At 38.3% G+C, this 7,923-nt stretch overlaps 1 protein-coding gene across 2 annotated transcripts in view; it reads right to left on the bottom strand.

Moving 5' to 3' along the window:
- The window catches only part of cntn5 (contactin 5), a 117,044-nt gene extending 109,371 nt beyond the window's left edge, over positions 1–7,673 (bottom strand). Inside the window, exons 1-3 of one of the 2 annotated variants that reach the window (XM_032509553.1) lie at positions 7,575–7,673; positions 7,248–7,389; positions 6,992–7,153 (exon numbers count right to left, since the gene is read on the bottom strand). The gene's annotated coding sequence lies outside the window, so the exon portion shown is untranslated. Of the gene's footprint in view, positions 1–6,991; positions 7,515–7,574 lie in introns of those variants that run through there. The other variant, XM_032509562.1, reaches the window with a different exon arrangement.
- Positions 7,674–7,923: the final 250 nt, after the last annotated feature.

Raw genomic sequence — 7,923 nt, forward strand, 5'->3', positions numbered from 1 at the left:
ATGTGAAGAAACAACTGTGCATATTGAAATGACGCTAGAGCTACCATGAAACCTAGAACAATAATTTAAAATCTGAGAAATACCATCTCAGCACAAAGCAATGTTTTTGTAATATTTTTTTCAGGTTGACTGCAGCCATGATGCTACCCACAGCAAGCTGACAGCTGATAAGGAAACGGTGTCATATCAAACCTCAGCCTTCCCCACACAATAGTAGCTTTGAAAACAAGCTTCATAGAGCAGCTTTCTTTTCTTTATTTCCTGTAAAATGCGTCCGTGCTTCCGTCTTATCTCAATGCCTAATGAAGTTTCACATCATGCTAATATCTGGAGGATGTTTTACTGGTTTTAAGTCCTACACTTGTAAAAGCATGTATTTTGTTTACTGATGTATTCCTTTAGAATACAATGCCGTTTTTTGTATAATATGCCAGTTCACACATGGGTCATTCACTTTCTGTACAGTCAATGTATCAGATTAAGATTTTCATCAGAAAGTCACTGGTAGAAAACATAAAAGCACTAAACATCAATCATTATCTATTCATATTAGTGCCGTTATGTCATGCCATTTTAGAAGGATATTGGGGAAATTATTCTACATCTCCCTCACTTTAGTAGAATAAATCCAGTGTTTGTCACACGCCGATGAACACAGAGGTACTGCACAAGCACGGCTAAGCACAGCCGCCCTGTTGTAGTTGTATTCTGACAGATACCGCCATACACATTTCATCTCTCGGGAAAAAGGAGGCATGAGAGTGGAACGTAGCAACTCATCATAAGCCTGCAGGAAGCATGACTTGGTACTGTAAGAAAGGTTACCCTAAAACAATCCTCCTCCTATTAATGTACAGCACAGCATCCCTGCTTTCTTTAAAAAAAATGCCCACTGGGTTGCAAAAGATACCACTGTGCATAATATAATATATAATAAATAAATATCTGATATTTATTGAGCGGTATTTTGACCTTAGGGGTTCCTTTTATGGATTCAAAAACTGGTTAGGTTCGGAAAGAAAGAAAAAAAGCTTTGACATGCCTTTTAACAGTCTGTCACATGAGCCAAACTAAATCTTACTCATGTGATGCTTCCACACCTACAATCTAACAGGAACATATAACACAAAGAGATCAGTTTTAAAATGGGTAAAAAGGAAAATCACAATAAAAACGGATCTAATAAATTATTGAAAATATACTGTGCAAGGATGTTGTCGGTGCTTTTACAAGAAGCTGAGAAGCCATTTAACATTAACAAGCTGGCAAAGAGGATTGTTAATCAACAGAGCCTAAAGACGTTTTTTATTAGGGTTAAAGATCAAAATGTAACAAGGTAATTACACATAATCAGGTATAATAACAAATGTTACGTGAAAAATTTCATTGATCTCTCGAGGTGCCTTTGATTGCTGTTGACACTGCTGATGCTGGCCCAGAGTTACTCTGTATGTCTTTGGAGGTTTGACTTATTAAGATACCACAGACCTAGAAAAAGACTTGTTAAGAAAGGTTCGGGCTCCAATGAATTTTAAGTGGGTACAAAAAAATAAAAACACCCAACTTATTCTTTAGGGGATAAATGCCCTGTCTGAGGTAATGAGAAACAGAATTAAATGTAGAGTACAAAAGAGACTGGGAGTGAGACGCTCTCTCATGCTATTGCTGGGTTTTCCCTAGCATAATAAGGCTTAGCTGCAGCACCTAAGCCATTTGGGAACCACCTAAGCTGAATAAATGTGAGCATCAAAACTAACTAAAAGACTTTTCTCTATTCTAATGATGATTGCAAGTTGGTCCTCAGTGGACTTCTTTAACAAGTTTGGTCTTTAAGCTTTTCGAGTGTTATTCATGTTTTATCTCTAGCTTTTCGAACGTTTAAGATACAGTGTCATTCACTCTCTGCCACACACAGTTGTTTACTAGCAAAAACATAATCAAAACATGTCATAAAACAAATCATATTTTTTGACTTCCTTGAACCTGAAGGTCAAAAGTGCGTCAGTAATTTTAGCTAATCTTTTATTTTTTACTATCAGCATGATGCAGATATCGCCTGAGACCCTGTATTTGACTCCCCTGAAACGGCATAGCCCGTTTTACACCTTCATCTCACTAATCTGTCTAGAGCATGAGATTGTTCGACGTTCATAAGATAAAAAAAATCTAAGAGTGTTGTGCTTCATCATGGCCCTGGAAGATAAGGCCCTTTACTGTCACATAAAATCAGGAGCTGCCTACTGAAAAACACTCCATCCCCGGGCTATTCTCTACCATCACCATCATCACTACTCTCTCCACACCATCTCCACAACACTTGGTGTTCACTTCACTGACAAACTAGTTCCTACTTCAGTACCACCTATATTAACAAACGTAATGTGACTGAAGTAGAAATTTTTTATAGGGCTGCAAATAAAGATTATTTTCATTGTCGATTAATATGTTTATTACTTTTGATTACTGGATTAGTTGTTTGGTCTATAAAATGTCCGAAACAAACGACAAATGTGGATCAGTGATTCCCCAAGGCCCGAGATGACGTCCTCAAAGGTCTTGTTTTGTCCACAACTCAAAGAAGTTTGCTGTCACAGAGGAGTAAAAGAACTGGAAAATCTTCACATATAACAAACTGGAATCAAACATTTTTTCATAAAAAAAAAAAACGAAACAGATTATAAAAAAAATTGGCAATTAATTTAAATGTCGACAAGTAATTGATTCATCTTTGCAGCATTAACCCTTTGTGTAAAGGGTGCTACTGTTTAAATTTTTTAATATTAGAGGCAATGGTTCTTATGTCCAAATAGATTGTAATATCTTAACAAACAGCCTAATAGCCACGTTTGCATGTGTGAGCTTTTCTTATCACACTGCCTCGTTCCATAAATGCAATTAATAAATGTTTTCCCAACCAGCTATTTCAGCTGTGGCACATGAGCCTGCAGGTATCTGCAGATGACTTGCTCACAGTTAGCACAATGAGGACAGCACAAAGACAAACAGATAAAGGGACTGCATAATTAACCAACCCCAGGCTGTGGGACATAGTAGCTAACCAAAACAAGTTATTTCAGCCATTTAGATCAGCTGCTAACTATCAAAGCGATTGTAGGCTGCAAATAAATCAAGAGAGAAGATCCGCACGTTGATGCCGTCATGTCACTCACTTTAATTAGATTACTGCTTAACATATGTACACATTTTCCATGGTGCAAGGATTTATTGTACAACAATCGGCTGGCTGCATCACAAGAGCAAGATTAGAGCACTGACCAAAATTCAAGATTAAGATTGAATACTGAAACTGCTTTCCATCAGAAGGATGCAACACTGTAATCAAATTAGCAGTGCTTCTTATGTAGTTCACACATGCTTCGGTATGACAACATCAGTGTGACTTGAGATTGTCGGTTTGACTCATTGGACATCAAATCCAAGAAATTCATAATAGTGACAAGTGGAGTGGAGGAGGGTGCTGAAAGTCAGACTTTCTTACGCAGATGCTTCTGAGCAATTATATAAATTAAGTTGTCAGATGGATCCTTTGGGACATTTGTCTTCCCGCCTGTGCGAGACCAGCAGTGGGCTTCCTTTACAAAGTACTAAATAGGAGGGCAGCCAAAGAAAGGTTAGCCACTGTCAAGATTACCAACATTCCTTAAAAAGAAAGTCCATAATCTAGCAAATGCATGTCATCTCAAATCTTACCAGGGAAAGAGGCCCAGGACCTACATTCTTAGTCACTGTTGTGTTTTGAGAGCAAAGTTGCACACTTGCATGCTCTGGACAGTGAAAAGAAATGTTTTTTACAGATTTCAGGATGCTCCGCAACTTCCATGTTGAACTAACACGTTGAATGACAATTAACTTAAATTTAATTTTATTTGAAAACCTTGTAAGAAAAAAAGACAAGAGGGACATGTTGAGTTCAAAGTGTGAGCTGCACAACATTTTTTGTCCATTTTCCTTTTATTAGTCTCAGATTTGTAAGTGAAAATAGTACTCCCTTGGGTGCCATTGTTTAAGTGAGACAGTTTCTATCCTCAGCCTCTCTCTTGTCACTGCTTGTGTGCATGTTTCTCAAGTGTCCCAAGGGCCTTTAAGGCCTTGCCTGCACCAGAGTTGTCATTTTCAATTAGCTATAAATCCATGTCTGTTGGCCCATGTCAATAATCATTTAATTTAAGAAGATGGGACAGCTGTAACTTCAAGACATATTCAATTTTTAATCAAGGTTAGCCGATCTACCAATTTGCATTTCATCTCACACCTGCCCCCAAGTGGATTTACAAACATTTTACAGCATGTATTGCAAGCAAATAAACTGATTTACATCTGATAAGGATGGGGGTAACCTCTAATTCGTGCCAAGTGAAACAGGCCCAGCTGTTCATTCCCTCCATCTATTCCCCTGATATGCAGGTGATGCTCCTTGTGATTAGGACTATGCCAGGCAACTTTAACTATACATTTCTTGGTGAGATAAACCATTTTCAGATGATTTCAGGAAATTAAACTAAGCGGTGTAGGCTGATATAAAAACCGTTTAAGCACATTAGGTATCATGTAATATATATATATCTAGATTAACATTATGGCAAATTATGGCCCATTTGAAATCACAAGCATGCCTTGCAAGGCTTCCATCATTAAGTCTTAATGGATGCTGTGCTGTATAACATTAACAGGAAATCGTGGCAGCATTAGACTGTGACATAGGTTACAAGATTTTAACACTGATTTACAGCCGCATAGGTAACATTCAAAGAAATAGTTATATTGCTGTAAATTATGGACAGACCTTTACTATTTTTTGCATGGTAACATACTGTATGTTTAGCACTCCTGAGTCAAACAGGCTCCTATGCTTTAATTACAGTGTTAGCTTACACTGCGCCTGCCTTTACAGTGAAATGATTTACTGGTTGGTGTCCGTACATAATATAACCCGGCTAAAGTTAAGAGAGCAGTCGGTGTAAGAAAAAAAAAAAAAGGTTTTGCTGATTTGGCTACAATTTCTTTACATAGTCGCAAAATTGTATATTGACTGCATCAATGTAGCAAAGAATATGTGAAGAAGATGTGCTCAACTCACAGTCCTTCAAAGAATGTGAATGAAATTGCGCTTGAAGCAAGAAAAGACTGAGTGGGCTACTTTTCTCTGTGCATGTCCCACTCTCACATACTGTACATACACACCACATAGTATATAACTCAACCTGGGGATCAGGACCCACCACATGCAACATTTGAGAATTTTGAGCATCATGATTCATAGAAATCATAGAAAGATATTTCTTCTGTACTATCACATGTTCTCTTATTGTTGACAAATCCCTTTTTCTGGTGAAATGTCAGCCTACAAGCCACATGACGGAATTTTACAGTACATCTGTCATGTTCTCTGATGCCGTTTACATCAGAGATGTTTGATCAGCAGTGTTTTCTAGGGTTGGGCCATATGGAGAAAATCAAATATCATGATATTCTTGACCAAACACCTTGATATCTATATTTCAACAATATTGTAGGGATGACAAGTAGTGCTTTCCCAAAACATTTTCACAATTATAATATTAATTAAATAATGTGGACATTTAAAGACTAACCAGGTAAAGGCAAATAATAGCTACAACAGTCTGGTAAGTTCAGAAGATAACATCACGTTACTGTAATGCAGTCATTAAAACCAGGAAAAGACAGCAGTTATGTTATTTGTCATACGAAAATATAAGATGATATCTAGTCTCATATGACCATATCCATTTAATATCAATATATTGCCCAGCCTTAATTTTTCCAAAGTACAACTATATTTGAGTTAAAGTCTGGAAAGACTGAACAAAGCATTAGTTTTGGTATTTTTAGAAATGATAACTGATCCAAAGGTTTGTGGTTTAAATATGAAGGAGTCTTTTAATTGTAGCGACATAGTAAGTGACTTTAAAATTAGAAGCTGACCTTAAAATAATATGATGTTGTTCCTCAGTGTCTCTGAAAGTAGCAGGGGGATTCACTGACAGCAGACACACTTTTAAAGGTTGTATTTTCCTCCGGCAGACTCTATTCTACCTGTCAACACTTGGCTAATTGCTGTCATTTAAAAGAAAGTCACAGCAACTTCAAGAATAAATTGGAAATAATATACCTAATTGAATAATGGCTTAATAATACCACACTGCTGTCTGAGCAGCCTCCAAAAACAGTTCTGGAAAAGCCAAATCAATAAGATCAAACAAGAGTCTGTGCGCCCCCAAGCCATGATGCACAACTCGACTGTCACCAGCACAGTCAGATGATAGCATTATACTAAACATTCAACCGCAGCGAAGCCACAAAATTAGAGTTTGGGAAATTTGCATCTCTGATTAGATCAATCCTGTGGGTCTACTTGTGTGGTAAGTGGTTTGTTAGATGCCTCCTGCTCTGTTAACCTGAAGATGCACTACCAAAATCAAAAAGGACCTGCCTCTGCCCTTGCAGGAGAGCTCTCTTCTTTACCAAAATATGTTTATGTATCCTTTTAAGCTCCTATCAAAAGCAGCCAGACCTCTTTTCTCTCTTGTAAGGCTCAGTGTATGGATGGTTCAGTGTATGAAACCTTTAATTTGAGCACAAACCTGGAAAGGTTATTCCCCCAAGGCATGATAAATAGCATGTTAAATTTTAACACGTTGTGGTGTGTTTGGGCATCTTGACACTATCACCCACATGCTTAATTTGGACTCCAGTCACTCTTTATGAAAAGGCAGAAGTTATTGAAACAATAAGGGGAGAAATAACCCAAACTGAAGAGCAGAAGACAGTAAAAACCACATTAACTTTGATATCTAGCTAAATGACACCATCCAAAAATATCTTATTATCACGAGTATTGTCAGCAGAACTCTCTTTTAACAACCTGCGTCCACCCATACAGCTGCAGCTCCATTAACGTTACAACATGCACAAAACAAATGGAAAGACTAAAGTAAAATACTTTACTCACGGAAATGAAATGAAAAAAGTCGCCCGTCGTCTCTTTGGCTCTTCTCTCCCAGGTTATCCCGGTTGTGGTGACCGCCGTAGTGTCTCTCCCTCCCGACCCAAACGGCGGAATGGCAGCGGTATTAAGAATATCAAGTCCGGGTCCTCGTCTCTGTCGCTCTATCTGGTTAGCCAGCGTAAACAGTAAATCCTCAAGTACAAAAATAGGAATTCATAGACATTATTTCCAGCGCTTTCCCCTTCGAGCGAAACCAAACCTTTTCTTCCACTTCAGGGAGCTTACTGGCGGGGCTGTGCGTCGTGGTGGACGGAGCTTTGGTGTAACGTTGGTCTCTTCTGCCTACACCGCTGCAGCCGGCTGAGGCTCTTTCTGCTGCGCAGCATCCCGTCTCACTGGTGCTGAGGGAAAAAAGGTGGCCCTCAGTTAGTTAGAAGGAGTGGCATCCTTTTCTGCCACTGCGTAACGTTGGCTATCCTTGTCTAAATGTGTTGTATTGTTTGTAGGTGGTTGCCATTCTGCAAATGCAAAATTGCAAACGTTAGTAAAGTTGGTTTCACAAAAGGAGGGAAAACAATAACGTTACCTGTGCTGTGTGCAAAAAGCACATTATTTCCACTAACAGGTGCAGGCAATAAGGCTGATTTTGGCTGCTATGACAACCATCTAGCACATAGCTATGTTACGTTAGCAAAATGGAAGACACGCACTGCTAAAATTGAAGTTTGGCTGAAGTTATCATCTGCAGTGCTAGCTAACTGACTGCTGAAGATTTTTTGCTATTTTTAGCAAGCTTTTTATTGTTATATATTAATCAAAATTGGAGTTGTTAGCGTCAACTTAACATTAGCTAACTAAGATAAAGTTAACACTATAGCTAGCTAACGTTAACACTCAACATAACCTGGATTGATTTACCTAGCTAGCATTGATTT

The sequence above is a fragment of the Etheostoma spectabile genome, chromosome 3, assembly GCF_008692095.1.
Source record: "Etheostoma spectabile isolate EspeVRDwgs_2016 chromosome 3, UIUC_Espe_1.0, whole genome shotgun sequence".
Taxonomy (NCBI): domain Eukaryota; kingdom Metazoa; phylum Chordata; class Actinopteri; order Perciformes; family Percidae; genus Etheostoma; species Etheostoma spectabile.